The sequence below is a fragment of the Chionomys nivalis genome, chromosome 6 (genome assembly GCF_950005125.1).
Source record: "Chionomys nivalis chromosome 6, mChiNiv1.1, whole genome shotgun sequence".
NCBI classification, from domain to species: Eukaryota; Metazoa; Chordata; class Mammalia; order Rodentia; family Cricetidae; genus Chionomys; species Chionomys nivalis.
Window position 1 is genome coordinate 84,458,644 of NC_080091.1, and position 14,900 is coordinate 84,473,543.

The window sequence follows — 14,900 nt, forward strand, 5'->3', positions numbered from 1 at the left end:
AGAAGTCTACTGAAGACACACTAACAGTATTATTCCTATTGGTATAATTATTTTCCTCTGGTTAGCAAAAAGTATTAAGCATTGTATTTAAGTGACAGTTGGTAGGAATCATTAATTCTGTTCTCAATAATACCACATGGATTGGAAGTGGGGACAAATATCAAATCTAAGATTCTAACCTCATCCCTTCCACCAGCAGACAGAAGCCTGGGGAGCAAGAACTGCCCAATGAATAATAATATACTCTAAATGAACAGAAAGGGTAGAAAAATTCTGATTCTAAAACTGTCCTTGGAGGGTGCTCCTGGTCTGATTTATTCCCAACCAACTGAACATTCAGTGTCTGCTTTCCCCTGAAGACCCCTTCTATAAGTAATGTTGAAACATGCCTATCAGTATTCCACTGACGGACACATATAACCACATTTTTTGCCATTTTGTTCACATTTATCTTAAGAATCTTGGTCTCCTAAGGGCTATCTATGACCTTTTGGTCTTGATTCCAGAAGCACCTTTCTTATCTGAGATTATAGATTTCCAGTGCATCTAGGTCATCCCTGCTTATCATATAATATCCTTGCCTCTGGCGTGCACCTGCCTTTCTTGTAAAACAATCTTTTCTCTACCTTCTCTTAGGTCCTTTTTACATGGCCTCATTCTTAAACACATTCATGCCATGCATGCTAACTCCCTCTCCCTACCACACTGTGTAGCCCCGAATGAACAGGCTCTGCAAACTCCTTTCTTTTCCCAAAATAAGAGCCTCAGAATTTGCTGGGGGGAAATCTGTTCTATCAGTGTCGCTTGCTGCAGAGACTCATTCTTCAACTAATCGCTCTGCTATCTGTTCCCCCAGCTACCCTGAAAGAGATAAGCTCTTCTGTTAACAACCAGGGCAATCCGTGTCTCCTTAGCTATCTCTAAACTGTGCTATATCTCCACTAATTAAATTGGGTCCCTCGGTTGGAGGACCAAAGCTCAAGCCTCAGCTACCTTCTGAACTTGTAACTGCTATTTTCATTCAAATCTACCCAATAGCTGGCCTTAAAACTAAATTTCTCTTGCAAAATTCTGCTTTTTGTCTTCATCCCTAAAATTATATGTGCCTCTAAGTTTGATGGAAGCCACATTTGTCTAAGAGAATACACCAATCCAGCATCGCCTTTGCTCAGTCTTTCTAGTTGTTTTTCAGTCATTTGGAAAAAGCCTTGCTCTTTTTTCTCTACGCTTCTAGTCTTCAAGGAAAGGAGAGATGTCTTCCTCTGCTGGTGGCTTTAAAAATGGATAATTTCTTATTGAAAGAAGTCAAGGACAGCCATATAGAGCATATTTTAGAGTATTCCCGGAGTTGAAAAGATGACTCAGTGGTTAAGAGCACTGGCTGTTCTTCCAGAGTACCTAGGTTCAATTCCCAGTACCCACATGACAACTCACAGCTGTCTATAATTCCAATTCTATGGGATCCAGTGAACTCTTCTGACTTCTGCAAGTTCTAGGCACACACATGCTTCGCAGACACACATGCAAGCAAAATACCCACACATGTAAAATAAAGTAGATAAATCTATATAAGATAAAATAAAACAAAATAGAAAATGTGCCAGATGAAGTATATAAAACAATCTTCCAATGAGGAAAGATAAGTAACAGACTCAAGTGAGACGCATTTCCTTTTTGATATGTTTTGTGTGGTTTTGTTGTTGTTAGTTTTGTTTCATTTTGTTTTGGTTTTCTTTGGCTTGATTTGGGTTGAGCTTTTAGTTTGTTTGTTTATTTTCACCTACAGGGTCTTTCTATGTAGCATGTCTAGTCTCAAACTCATAATCCTCCAGCCTCAGCTTCCCAAATGTAGGCATTACAGATAGGTGCCTCATTTAGAATTTCCATTTTAAAGAAAGTCACTGAATACGTCAGAGCTTCCTAGTTTAAGAACCATGAACAATCCAAAGTCTAAATTTAGTAGTAGAAAATGTGATAGACCAACACAACAAATATTTTGACAGCTAGCATGCCCATTGACTCATCCATATACCAAATACCATGCCACGAGTAGAATAGGATCATGGGAATTTGCATACTCCCCTCTCCTTTCCCATCCTTCAAGCGAGCCAAAAGTCACCTCACTGCTAGCATTTCCATCCAGATACAGCTGTTACTTCTTCTTGAACATGGACTACGTGGTAAAACTTGGAGAGCTGCTCCCTAATAGCAAAGAAATCCAATTATGTAGCAGCCATTTTAATGTGCTTCCAAGATTGAAGCAGCTCACTAAACCTCAAACAGTAAAGATCCAAGGAACGTGTTTATTTATTTATATCATGCCTGCTTCCAAATACGATTTGAGGCAGCTCAGTGAGCATGCTAATAACACGTATTCTCAAGCCCTTAGTTATTGTGGTGTGCTGCAGGAGATACCATTACCCTGCTTGCTCTTAGACAAATCTCGCTTTTTGGCAGGTAGTTTGTTTATTTGTGGAATTTTCTGAAATTAAGAAAGGACCTTCTTGTATTTCCACAGGATGCACAAAATAGGGAAAGAGGAAAAGCCCAAATCCTGAAGTGTAACCACACTCAGGAAGAGGGAGGCAAGGAAGGGCAGGGAATTCTGGGATCTGAATGGTAGTATGGATATTGGTGGCCAGTGAAGTCCAGAGAAGGTTGAGGTCTACAATTGTGACACAGAATTGTTGAACAATTGTGCTTCTACTGTTCCCCTTTCATAGAAGAGACTACCAACCGAGTTAAAAGAAGCTGTGTGACCGACAAACTGAACATAGAAACTGCATCTTTTTTGGACTGCAGAATTTTCTATTTATGATGGAGAGAAGCTTCTAACTGATCCCTTGTGTAGTGCTTAGAATATGAGGCACAAGACGAACGCTTGCCTGCCCACATGACAACAAATACAGACCCACTCGGTAGATATTGATTGAGTTCCTACTGTGTGCCAGGCATTATGAATCAACATAGGATAAATTCTAAATTTAAATTACAATTAGAATGTAAATCAGCTTTAATCTATGAAAATGAAATTAGGCCAGCAGGGAGGCCATAAAATGAACCTATTAAAATACATCCCATAAGAGGAGGAGAAGCAGGAAAAATGAGGTGAAGGGACAATGAGATAATGCAATTTTAAAATTGGCTCCTGCTCTCCTGAAATACTTTAAGATTTTACTGCAAAATTACACAGTCATCAGGAATATGCCATTTTTAAAGAGATTTTTCTCACTTGGGTCAGTGCATAAATAATAATACATGTTTAAAAATGCATGACTATTCATTAAACCATTGACCACTTCCAGCCTATTGAGTTCATAAGTATTTTAAAAATTACTTTAATACATATTTACCCAATAGACCAGAAAAGCTCCTTTGGTACATGATGTACATTTTAAAAGCTGCCTACATAAGAAGTTATCGGATCTGAGCCAGAGTGTGCTGCCAACTACATAATATGCATTTTAAAGAACAACCTAATTATGTGCTTACCCAAGAGAACAAAGTTAATACCAAGGGTCAATAATTACTACCTTCCCTTACTACCTTTTATTCTTTTCTGGCAAATAAAATAGAATAGGAGGAGAGAGTTTATATATGCCCTTTTATCTATGTCCTCTTGACAGCTAGTAACTGAGTGTTTTCTTACCCGTGCTTCAAAAGTAAATACTGAAAGGGAAAAAGAAGGTGGAGGGAGGAAGGAAAGGAGGAAGAGAGCAGGGGAGGAACTGTGGGGGGGGGGTGAGAAGGAGGAACAAAGAAAGTGAAAATATGAAAGATATAAAATAAAAACTGGCTTCATCTCATTTAGATTGTTTCTAGATTGTCCTTACTAGATTTTTTTTCTGTTTACTGATCAGTTAATCTTTAACTCTGAAGTTCCAGAATTTTCAAGCCTCGTCTACTTTATAGAAAATGGAATAATTCCTGGCATGGTGGCACAGGCATAGAATCCCCCAACACTAGGAGGCTAAAGCAAGAGGCCTGGATAACTTTGATGGCTTTTGTTAATTATCTACTTAACAAACTCTAGAATCACATGGGAATTGAACCTCTGGGCATGCCTATGGGGGCAGATTATACCCACTAATGTAAGAAGAGCAGTCTTAACTATGGGTGGAACCATTTCCGGTATATGATGGAGAAATCAGGCTGAACTCTGACATACGTGCATGTGCGTGTGTGTGCCTTGCTCTCTTCAGATTATAGATATAAGGTGGAAAGCTGTTTCAAGATCCCGCTGTCTGGACTATTCCATGAGCTGTGAGATTAAATAAGCCCTATCTCTCTTAAACTGCTTTTGTCAGAGTGTTTTATCAAAGCAAATGGAAAATGAGCTATGATAATGGCCAACTTGTGTTACATAAAGAGACCCTGTCTCAACAAACAAAACAAAAACAAACAGCACCAATAAGAACTATATAAATGCCTTATTCCTTTCATCACGATAACATGTCATGTGCACAAACCACAAAGGCCCTGTTAACAAGATTCAGAAAATTTCTCAGCAGAATATCTGTTCCTGTTCACATAAATGAAAAAATAAAAACCTGAAATTCCAGCAGGTAGACTAGATCCTGAATTTCTCTACGTACCATCCTCATTTGGTCACAGTTTCAGAAGGGGCACTGTCCCTGATAGACCAAGAGAGTGGCTTTGACTGTCCCTCGACAGCCATGTCTTCTCCCTGCCCAGGATAGAGGTGATAGGGGGTAGGAAATGGAATAAGAAGGAGTGGGGCTCCACCTGAGAGAAAGGAGGGAGGTCAGAACAGAAGAAAACAGTAGCACCAAAGTTGTCTGATAAAGCCTCAAAGAATCATATTCTCTTAAATTTACCTAAAATTATACACAATAAATTTAAGTGCACATATGTACATACGTAAGATAGATAGATGATAGATAGATAGATAGATAGATAGATAGATAGATAGATAGAAAGATGATAGTTAGATAGATAGATAGATAGATAGATAGATAGATAGATAGATAGATAGATAGATAGATAGATATTAAGCCACTGGGACTGACAGTGCTCACTAGAACCACGGAGTAACAAAAACAGCAGTACTAGACATGAGAAACTTCCTTTAAAAGGGTTGGTCAGGTTAGTTCAAGTGACTCCCAAAACAATAAAGATTATTGATGTAGCCCATGGTTTCTTCTCAAGGGTTGAAGGGGGCTGTGGTGGGGCAGTCACCAAAGACACTCCACACTTAGCACACAAGACTTGGATGACTTGAGGTGTAACTAACCTAAAAGTCTCTTTCTTGTGGCCTAGCTTTCAGGATTCCAGAAAATGCTATGCAAGTTGCCAAGGGAGGGAAGCATTTAAACAGTCTAAGCCAGCAGCAACACCTTCGGCTCACTAAAATTACCAGAATGGCAGGGCATTGCAAGAAACAGTTCTCACATGCCAGTGACAACCGACAGCTCTATAAGCAGGGCTTAAGTCCCACTCAACACGGAGGAAATTGTGACCTATACTAGAAACTGAACCAGCTTCTGGGGGCTAGTGAAGTTATGAACCTAAGGTAAAATTTTCTGTTGTCACTTTGCTAGCCCAAAATAATGGCTTACTACATTCTAAATTTTAGCCTTATTCCCACAGAACAGTGTAACTCCAAGCCCTCTACAAAGAAGCTTCTCTTTACAGCAGATAGACAGTACCACAGAAAACCACAACTGGACACAGTGCAGAGAAAAGGGGACCATGGGAAGTCCAGCCTAAATCCCAGCTCCTACATCTATGCCTCAAGGAACATCACAGAAGATGGGGCAGGAAAATTGTAAGATTTGGAATTGAGGGGCTCCCTGCAGGTGTGCAAGAAAGAAATCAAACCACAAAGAGAATGAAAACTTGGGTCAGGTTGCCTTCATCAATCTGAAACAAGACTTCTAAAGAGTCTGATCTCAGGCAGTTTATTTCAAATAAATCTAAACAGTAAAAATTGGAGGAAAGTTTCCTGGTGTATTATAATCCTTGGTGCACAAGGAAACGTAATTGCATTGAAACCCGACTTGGAGTACACGTCATTTCTTCCAAGAAGATGGGTTCCAGAGATAGAACACCTGTACTAGCTTAAGAGCTGAAGAAAGACTCTGGCCTCCTCTCAGTTATATTAGCTACTGCTGGTCCTGGTGGTGGGAGCTGGGATGAGCCTCTCACTATACAGATAATGTAAGAATCATATATATATATATATATATATATATATATATACACACACACACACACACACACATATATATATATATATATATATCTTCTGTCCTGGCTATGGGAACTTGGGGAGCTCCTGCCTGTAAGGATTATTTAGATTACTAGCCACCTCAGGTCCTGGTTGTAGGAGCTTCAGACGGCTTGACCCAATACAAATACAAGTGTGTGTGTGTGTGTGTGTGTGTGTGTGTGTGTGTGTAAAAATATATCCAAATAAAAAGAAACTGTCAACTAGAAGGATGACATGGGAAGGAGGGAGCTCCAAAGAGGATAACTAGGAAGAGTGGAGAAGAGAAGTGTTGTAATTCTTTCTAAATTTAATACTTTAAAAAAATAAAAGAAATAGTTTGAGTTTCTACCATTAAACGAGGGTTATAAACTAAAAAAGAGAAGGAAGGAAGGAGGGAGGAAGAAAGAAAGGAAGGAATAAAAGAAGGGAAAAGAGAAAATGGTTAGATTCATGTGAATTGTTAGCATGTGAAAATATCTATACCCACACTTGGATTCCCCTCTTGCCTTCTCAGCATGGGCTAATAATCTACTATATAAATAGAAGACACCGGCACCTGTTCTTAACTTGCTCAGACTGATTTTAAACTGGAGTTCAAGGTAAAGTCCAGATGAAGATGCAAAGTTCAATATATGTCTGGCTACAGATTCTCCAGACAAACGACCTATTGACTAACTCATTGGCAAATTCCATCGATAGCTTCAAATTCCACATAACCTCAAAGGATTCTGGATCTACTTGTTTCTGTTTTGTTTAGCACAGGAGAGAAAGCAAGAAGAGTATGAAACCTGGTTCAATTAGTGATGGTTGGCTGTAGAATCAACAACTGCTATTAAGTAGTAGAACTTGGGCAATCCTTTAAGTTTGCAAATTAATAGGATCCTTGATGAAAATTCAAATCTTCCATAGGATTCTGTTTGAACCATGAGTACAGTCACTTTCTTCAAAGACTACATAAGCTCCATGCACGGCTTCTAAAATTACACATGATCTTTTTTGTTCATATATAACACTTATTACTGTCTATTTACTGTTTCTCATTCTTATTCTCAAATCTACTCAAAACCTAGTCAGTCAAAATCTAGTCAGGAAGGAAAGGAAAACAAAGAACATTTTGTGTTTTTATTGGAATTGGAGATGACCCAGACTGAGCTGATTCTTTCTGAGGATTTCTGAAAGTACCACTTGTGCATTCTCTTCCTGCTGGCAGACTCTATAACACTGACAACTGGAATTGTCTTAAGCATGATTGTGTAATTTATCTTTCCTTCCTTGTCTCCAAATTTGTAAGTCTCCAGTAATTGGTTTCCTTATGAGTAGAAAGTTACAAATTAGGAGGCTTGATGTTGGAGCCTCACGAAAAAGGTCAGAAGGGAACAGGGCTATAAGAGTGGTTTCTTATGTCATATATACAAGAAACGCTAAAGGAGTTAAAGAAATTAAAAGCACAAGTAAAGGGAAAGATAATTTTTGGCTCCAGGTTCCAAAACATAGAGAAGAGTTGTCAAAACTTGACGACAAAGAATTCTGGCAATCTTGCAATGAGAAAAGCTTTAGTCTGGGCATTAAAACCCCATAGCGTGGTCTAGGGGTTTGTTGATGGCAAAATGAGGGCGTTAAAGCACTTGGCCTCTAAGGGTCATTTTGTCTATAAAATTCTCTTTTCTTGCCTACAGAGGCCTACCACCTCTCTATCAGTCCAGAGATCCTTCTTCTTCATACATATCCCTATGAATTTTCTCTGATTTCCAGATCTAATCCTGGGTAAATATCTTCTCTCCTGGGATAGTAAAACTGTCTGATAATTAATGTAGTGTAGTTAACTAATAAGATATTCACAGACAATGGTCAATTGACTGACCCTTGCCACAAGTAATAGCATTTTAAGCATAAATGGATTCTGAAAGACCAGAGCATTATGACCTAAAAGATTGAAATTATAATGATGAGATGAGAGGAAGTAGACTTCATCTTTAATGCATAAGTAATAGTCCCAGATGATTTGTCTAAGGTGAGGAGTTCAAGGTAGAAAGAGTTAAAACAATGCCAAAGTCATTATTCGCTTGGCCTGAAAGCAGACTCAGGTTTAAATGCCTCTGCTACAGTTGCTTGGCAGCTTCACTGAGCAGGTTACAAACTCATCCATACTTCAGTGTTTATAGCTAAACTGACCCATTGTTATTTTAAAGACTAAAGAAAACAGGATATCTGTTGCATAGGACACATGCGATAGCTACTTCCCATCATTCAAATTAACACTTTTTGGAAGAATCAGTAACAATCCCAAATCTTGTGACCTAATGTTGTTACTCCTCCTATATCAAGAACTACTAAAGACTTGATTCTTCTGTAAAATGAGCTGGTGACTTTTATGACATCATTGATGAGGGGGCACAAATCACTGAAAGGAGAAAGAATGAAAAGCAGTAGTCTACCATTTAATTATGCAAATGCAATTATGAAATAACCAGACTACATTTTTAGACATAAACTAGTATTACTATTTTATCATTCAGTAAATTTCCAAATGCTGGAAAAAGGTTTAATAACAATGGAAACAGACAAAACCTGTGCTATGAGATATGTGAAAATAATTCAAGTCACAAACTTTATATGAAAGCACTACTTCGCTACCTTAATGTTCCCTTCAAAGGTTTAGTTTTTATCTTTAGATATTTTTTAAACATCATCACGAGCAAGGAACTCAGGCCATGAGGGTGGCACCCACACACTGAGACAATGGGGGTGTTCTTTTGGGAACTCACCAAGGCCAGCTGGACTGGGTCTGAAAAAGCATGGGATAATACCGGACTCACTGAACATAGCGGGCAATGAGGACTGCTGAGAAGTCAAGAACAATGGCACTGGGTTTTGATCCTACTGCACATACTGGCTTTGTGGGAGCCTAGGCCGTTTGGATGTTCACCTTAATAGACCTGGAAGGAGGTGGGAGGTCCTTGGACTCCCCACAGGGCAGGGAACCCTGACTGCTCTTAGGGCTGATGAGAGAGGAGGAGTTGATTGGGGGAGGGATAAGGGAGGCGGTGGCGGGGAAGAGACAGAAATCTTTAATAAATAAATAAATTAATAAATTAAAAAGTTTTTAAAAAAAAAAACATCATCTTTGATGAAATACTAATTATAGGGCAATGAACTGGGAGAGAATTCCCTTCACCAACAAAAGCCAAGAAACGTGACAGTGCAGGTTTAACACTAGACCTACTTATTTTCCTTTCTTCTCCTTCATTACTATTAATTAGCTGTTCATGGTCCTAGGTAAGGGTAACTCCTCTACCTTTCAAAGGACCCTTCACATCTAGGTGATATGCCCTTCTTTGCGTTATCAAGATTATGTTTACTAGCGATTCTTCTGGCCTCTGTCACCCATCTAAAACTCCTCTTTCTATCACTGGGATTTCATCATTACTAAAGCCACATAATTCTCAGTTTCTTTCCTATCTAACTTGTCAGCAGTGTTTGATATAATTGTTCATTACTCCTTACCATCATTTCTAAAATTCTGCACCTACCTTTATTATATCTTGAAATGAACATTTCTGTCTGCCTGATAATTCCTCCTGTGTTCATTCATCTCTTATTGATTGAGAAAGCCCATGGCTCACTCTCTAGAAATCAACTGTTTTCTCTCTGCACCCACCTCTTTGGTATCTTGTCCAGTCCCGAGGCACCTATCACTTCCAAATTCATTATCCAGCTAGAACCTAGCTTCTCCACCTCAAATTGCTACTCACAATCTCCACATACATGACAACCATAGCAAGCTCTAACTATATCCACAAAGTTACCATGTTCCTCTAAACTTCCTACTATTTTGCTTAGTGAAATGCAGCCTTGATCTTCTAAGTGCTCAAACTAAAAAACTTTGAGGTCTCATTTGGCTCTCTCTCTCTCTCTATCTCTCTCTCTCTCATCACACACATAGGCACACACACACACACACACACACACAGAGAGAGAGAGAGAGAGAGAGAGAGAGAGAGAGAGAACCTATCTTATCAAACAGTAAATGCTATAATTTTCCTATCCAAAATGTATATAAGGACAAACAGCTTCTTCACACTTCTAGTACCAAATACTTCCTACAACTCTCTAGTCAAGTGCCATCATTACACTGTATCTAGATGACTGCGACATCTTCCAATGTATTCTTGCTTTTATGAATTCTCTACATTGCAGCAACAGAGAGCCCTGGAAAACTTACAAGTCAAATAAATTCGTTCTTATATTCAAAATCTTTTAATATCTCCCATTTCACTCAGTTTAAGATCCAGTGTTTGAACAATGCCATCCACAGCTCTATAACACCCTTACCGTTTTTCCTGTACACTCACTTCCTTATCTCCTGACTTTCTTCTGAGTGTCGTGCATCAGTGTTTCCGCATGGTCAGGAATGTTCCTCTACCAGATGTCCCCATGAGGTTTTCCCTCGGTTCATTATGCACTATTATTGTCAGATATTCACGTCTCATGTAGGTTTGCCCTGACCACCATATTTTGAAGAACAGAAATCACAAATCATGTGTTTAGGAACAGGCCTTTAATCCCATCACTTAGATGGCTGTCACAAGATCACCAGTTCAAGGCTATCCTGGACTACATACCAAGACTATCTTAAACAATGAAATAAATAAATATAGAACTCTCAACTCTATCCCCTTTTCATGCTTTGCTTATCTTGATAATATCTATCTCATCATGCATTTTGGATAATCCCTGTTAGGATGAAAGCAAGGATTTTTGTTTGTCTTTTATTCAATGTTCTCTTGAGTAATAAAATAAAGCAATTTTAAAACTATAAAGTTCTTGAACATTTATTAAATAGATAATAGAATCATAGTAGTGTTGTAATAATAAACTATAATGTTATACATCAAGATGTTTCAGAAGCTTTGTGTATAGCTGTATATTTACATAATTAATAAGTTTAATCTCCATAATGAACCTACGAAATAGATTACACTATGTCCACGTATTCTAGAGAAGTAAATTAAGACAAAGAGATTAATGATAAAGTTCAGAGCACGCTACATCAAAATATGTCACCTTAGTATGGAAGAAAATCAAATGAAGAAGGCTATTCACTCCCTCCCAACACCCATATTTCCAATAAAGACCATAAACTCAGAAAGAGTTCTCTGCTCTGAAGCAGTCTATAAAATCAACTGGCATTACCCATACGGCCCTTTCATGAGAGGTATCTAATTTATAGGAAGAGAAGAATGACCCTGTCTTAAAGAGACAAGGATACAGAGAAAAGATGGACCATGCAGGCCTTGCAAAGCTCCTCTCACTGTGTATCAGTATTTCAGTCTGTCTTTGTCCATTCCCACCTCTTCACAACTCTCACCTTTATCAACTGATGTAAACACACACAGGCTTGCCCATTCCTTTGGTTATTCTGAAGGCATCCATATCACAAAAACATTAGATAATTTTGTGTGCTTTTCTCTTGAAATGTCTTTTGTGGTGGAGCTCTCAGCCATGAACTTGATGATGAGACAGAAAAATAATTATCTTTCTCCAAATTATTGAATTTCCTCAACATTACACTGAGTGTAGAATACATTGGAATTATATTTAACTTATACAGAATCTGTTTCTTGTGTGACAATTTGAGAGATAAAATTTTGTTTACAAGATTGGGTCAAAAATTGGAACTCACCTGTATACACAAAGTCTGAGATTACTACGGTTTATACTTCGCATCTTCTCTAAGGGCCTGTGCACTAAAGGTTTAGTTATCTTACTGTGGCGAGATGCTGGAGCATTTGGGAGGTGAGATCCAGTTGAAGACAGCTAGATTCTAGGTGTATGTTCTGGAAAAAAAGTATTACACCTATAACCCCTGCTCTCTTTCTAGCCTTTTCCAAGAAATGTACCTCTTCGTTCAGTCATAAATCCCCTGCCAAGGTCACTGTCTCAGACAAGATCCAAAAGCTATAGGACCAAGTGAACCATGTCTAAAACCATGAGCCAAAATTTTCTACTCAAAGTTGATTTCCTGGGCTATGTTGTAGTACTCATGGAAAACACTGACTGATACAAAGCAAAGTTTATAACTCAGGCATGTCAGTTCATGAAGGCAACAATTATGTTGTGACCACAGAATACCTAGGGTAAAATTTGGTAGAATAAATATGAAAACTTCTTTCTAAATCAAGTGCTCTACTACTCAGTCTCCCTGTCCATATTTTGATTGGCAGCATCACATTTAAATGAGACTTTCAAATCCTTACCTGGCAGGGGAGAGACCAGGATCACAAAGATGGCTTTCGCAGGGTGAGTCTGATTCATTGTACTCTGGAGGTTCCGACCCCTGGGATTTCCCCAAATGTGTGAAACTCGACTGCATAATTTGTGGTAGCAGGAGGCTGCATGCATGTATACCCCTGAGAAAAATAAATAAATAAATCAAAGAGACCTTCAAACTGTACAAATGAAAATTAATCTTTTCTGTCTATGGAAAAAAAATAATTTGAGTTTGTTTTTATTGTTGGCTTCTTAGCTTAACAGTTATATTGTGCAAGCCCGTTTCAATAACCCTGTAGTCTAACAATGTACATATATTTGCTTTTCAAGTAAAGGGGAAGGTATTATAAGCCACTCAATATTTGCTTTACTTTGTCCAAGATTCTAACCTCCTCATTTAAGCTGTGAACTTCACTATGGAGAAATCTTTAAACCCCAGGCCTGCTGGCTAGCATAAGCTCTGCACGGGGACCTTAGAGGAACCAGCAATTAGGCTCCATACAGTGCCTCTCAAACGAAGAGGCTAGATTGATGTCCCCATTTGTATTCCAGTGCCCCAAAATACTATCACAGCATGTGCAGCTGCGTGAGAGCGCTACTGAATTTGTATTCCAGAAAACAAGCTAAAAGGTCAACATGCATATATATTTATAATGGAATTGGTGTTTGCTAATCGATGAGGAGAAATGTTTCTTCCTTTGTAGTAACTTAACAAACTTTTCTGCTGAGAGCCTGCAGTCAGCCCTAGAAACCCCTTACAAATTACATTTCAATATTTTCTCAGTGACTTAGGACAAAGGGGGTTCAAACTGGTAGTCTATTGACTTTACAATTTCCATGCTAAGATTAAGATGCCATTGCTAAGTACTAAGTTTTTCCATACCAATTAAGGAGGAAAAATGATCTAGGTAGATCTAGCATAAAAAATTTAAAAGGAGACTTGTTTTGAAACTTTTACTGTGATACAAATTGCCTAGAATATTGCAATAATGTTTAAAGCATCAAGGAGGTATGGCAGCTTCACAGATGACAATCATTATCAACCACCCTTTATAAATACAATTGTTCCTACTAGTGTTCATATGTAAAGGTGTCCTCTACCTTCTGTATCCAATTCTATAAACCTGGTACTTATGTTTTTCTTGTCTAGTTAGTCCTAATATCATTTATTTGCATGTCTCACACAGACGCCTAGAAAAGCACATTGTTAGCACACATCATCTGAGGTCTTTGTGTTTTACACTAGATCAGTGGTTCTCAACCTTTCTAATGATGTGACCTTTTACAATACCTCACGTTTTGGTAAAATAAAAGTATTTCACTGCTACTTGATAACTATGATATTGTTACTGTTGTAATCATAAGACAAACATCCCATGTGTGACCTTGAAAGGTGCCTTGACTCATTTCACTATGTTGTCTGATAGGACCCACTTCTCAAGAGCCCACATCCTACCATCCAAGAGTCTCTTAGCAGCAAGGCTCCTGCATCTGATAAACATTCTGGACCACACACTTTCCCCCACTCCGATCAACCACTGCTGATGGCTGCTTTCATTTCATCGTTGCTCTTCTTCAGCAATCCACAATCATAACCCTTTTGAGAGAGTATTTGCATGGAGTACATTTCTAAGTTTTTGTGTTCTCACAACACAGAATATAATCTCTTAACGTCATTGGTCCCATAGCCCAAGGCATGCTCCCACTTCCAGGAACATCTGATGCTCTCCAGGACTGATGTCTTTTTACAGAGCTCAGCCACTCCCTCCCCTAGCCTCAGCCCCTGATCATTCATTTCTCCACAAATAGAGCGAGCCCCCTTAGCACTCACTCTTGCCGGCTCCTTCTAACGAGTTATTAGTAAGTACCAGGTGGGTTAAATTTGGTTTTACTCTTTTCCTAATTAGGTTTTTACTTACTTTGGGTTGTTAATGCTTTTCTTGGTTTAAAATGGGATTTAATTTCAGAGATGAGTGTCTTGGAAAAGTATTGGCATGCTAATGCACAACATATTAAGTTAATAGAGAAATAAATACTAGATAATTAATTAATAAATGAATAAATAAATAAATAGAGAAAAAATACTAGAAAGAGTGAATAAAAGACAAAGATTTACAGGTGCAAAAACAGCACCCAGTTAACACAAAGCTGTGGGAATGGTATTTCTAGTGTGAGTCCACAAACATCAAGCAAGTCTAATAGGAAAAATACCTAACATGCATAAACTATGGGCAGGAGGCAAACTATCACCGAGGATTGGTGGACAAGGCAATAAAATACATGAGGTGGCTGCTGAGTAGGGGCCAAAGACCTCAGAAAAAGAGTTGGTAGGAAGTCATTGTGCCATTCGTACAATTATTCAGGCAATGACATTCTACTATGAGGAAGATATGGTAAA

The 14,900-nt window shown here is 38.5% G+C and overlaps 1 non-coding gene across 1 annotated transcript; it reads left to right on the forward strand.

The window, feature by feature from the left end:
* Positions 1-12,481: 12,481 nt before the first annotated feature.
* On the forward strand, positions 12,482-12,645 carry LOC130876659 (U1 spliceosomal RNA). Its single transcript, XR_009057316.1, has one exon. It is a non-coding gene; the product is annotated as a U1 spliceosomal RNA (small nuclear RNA).
* The last annotated feature ends 2,255 nt before the right edge of the window (positions 12,646-14,900 follow it).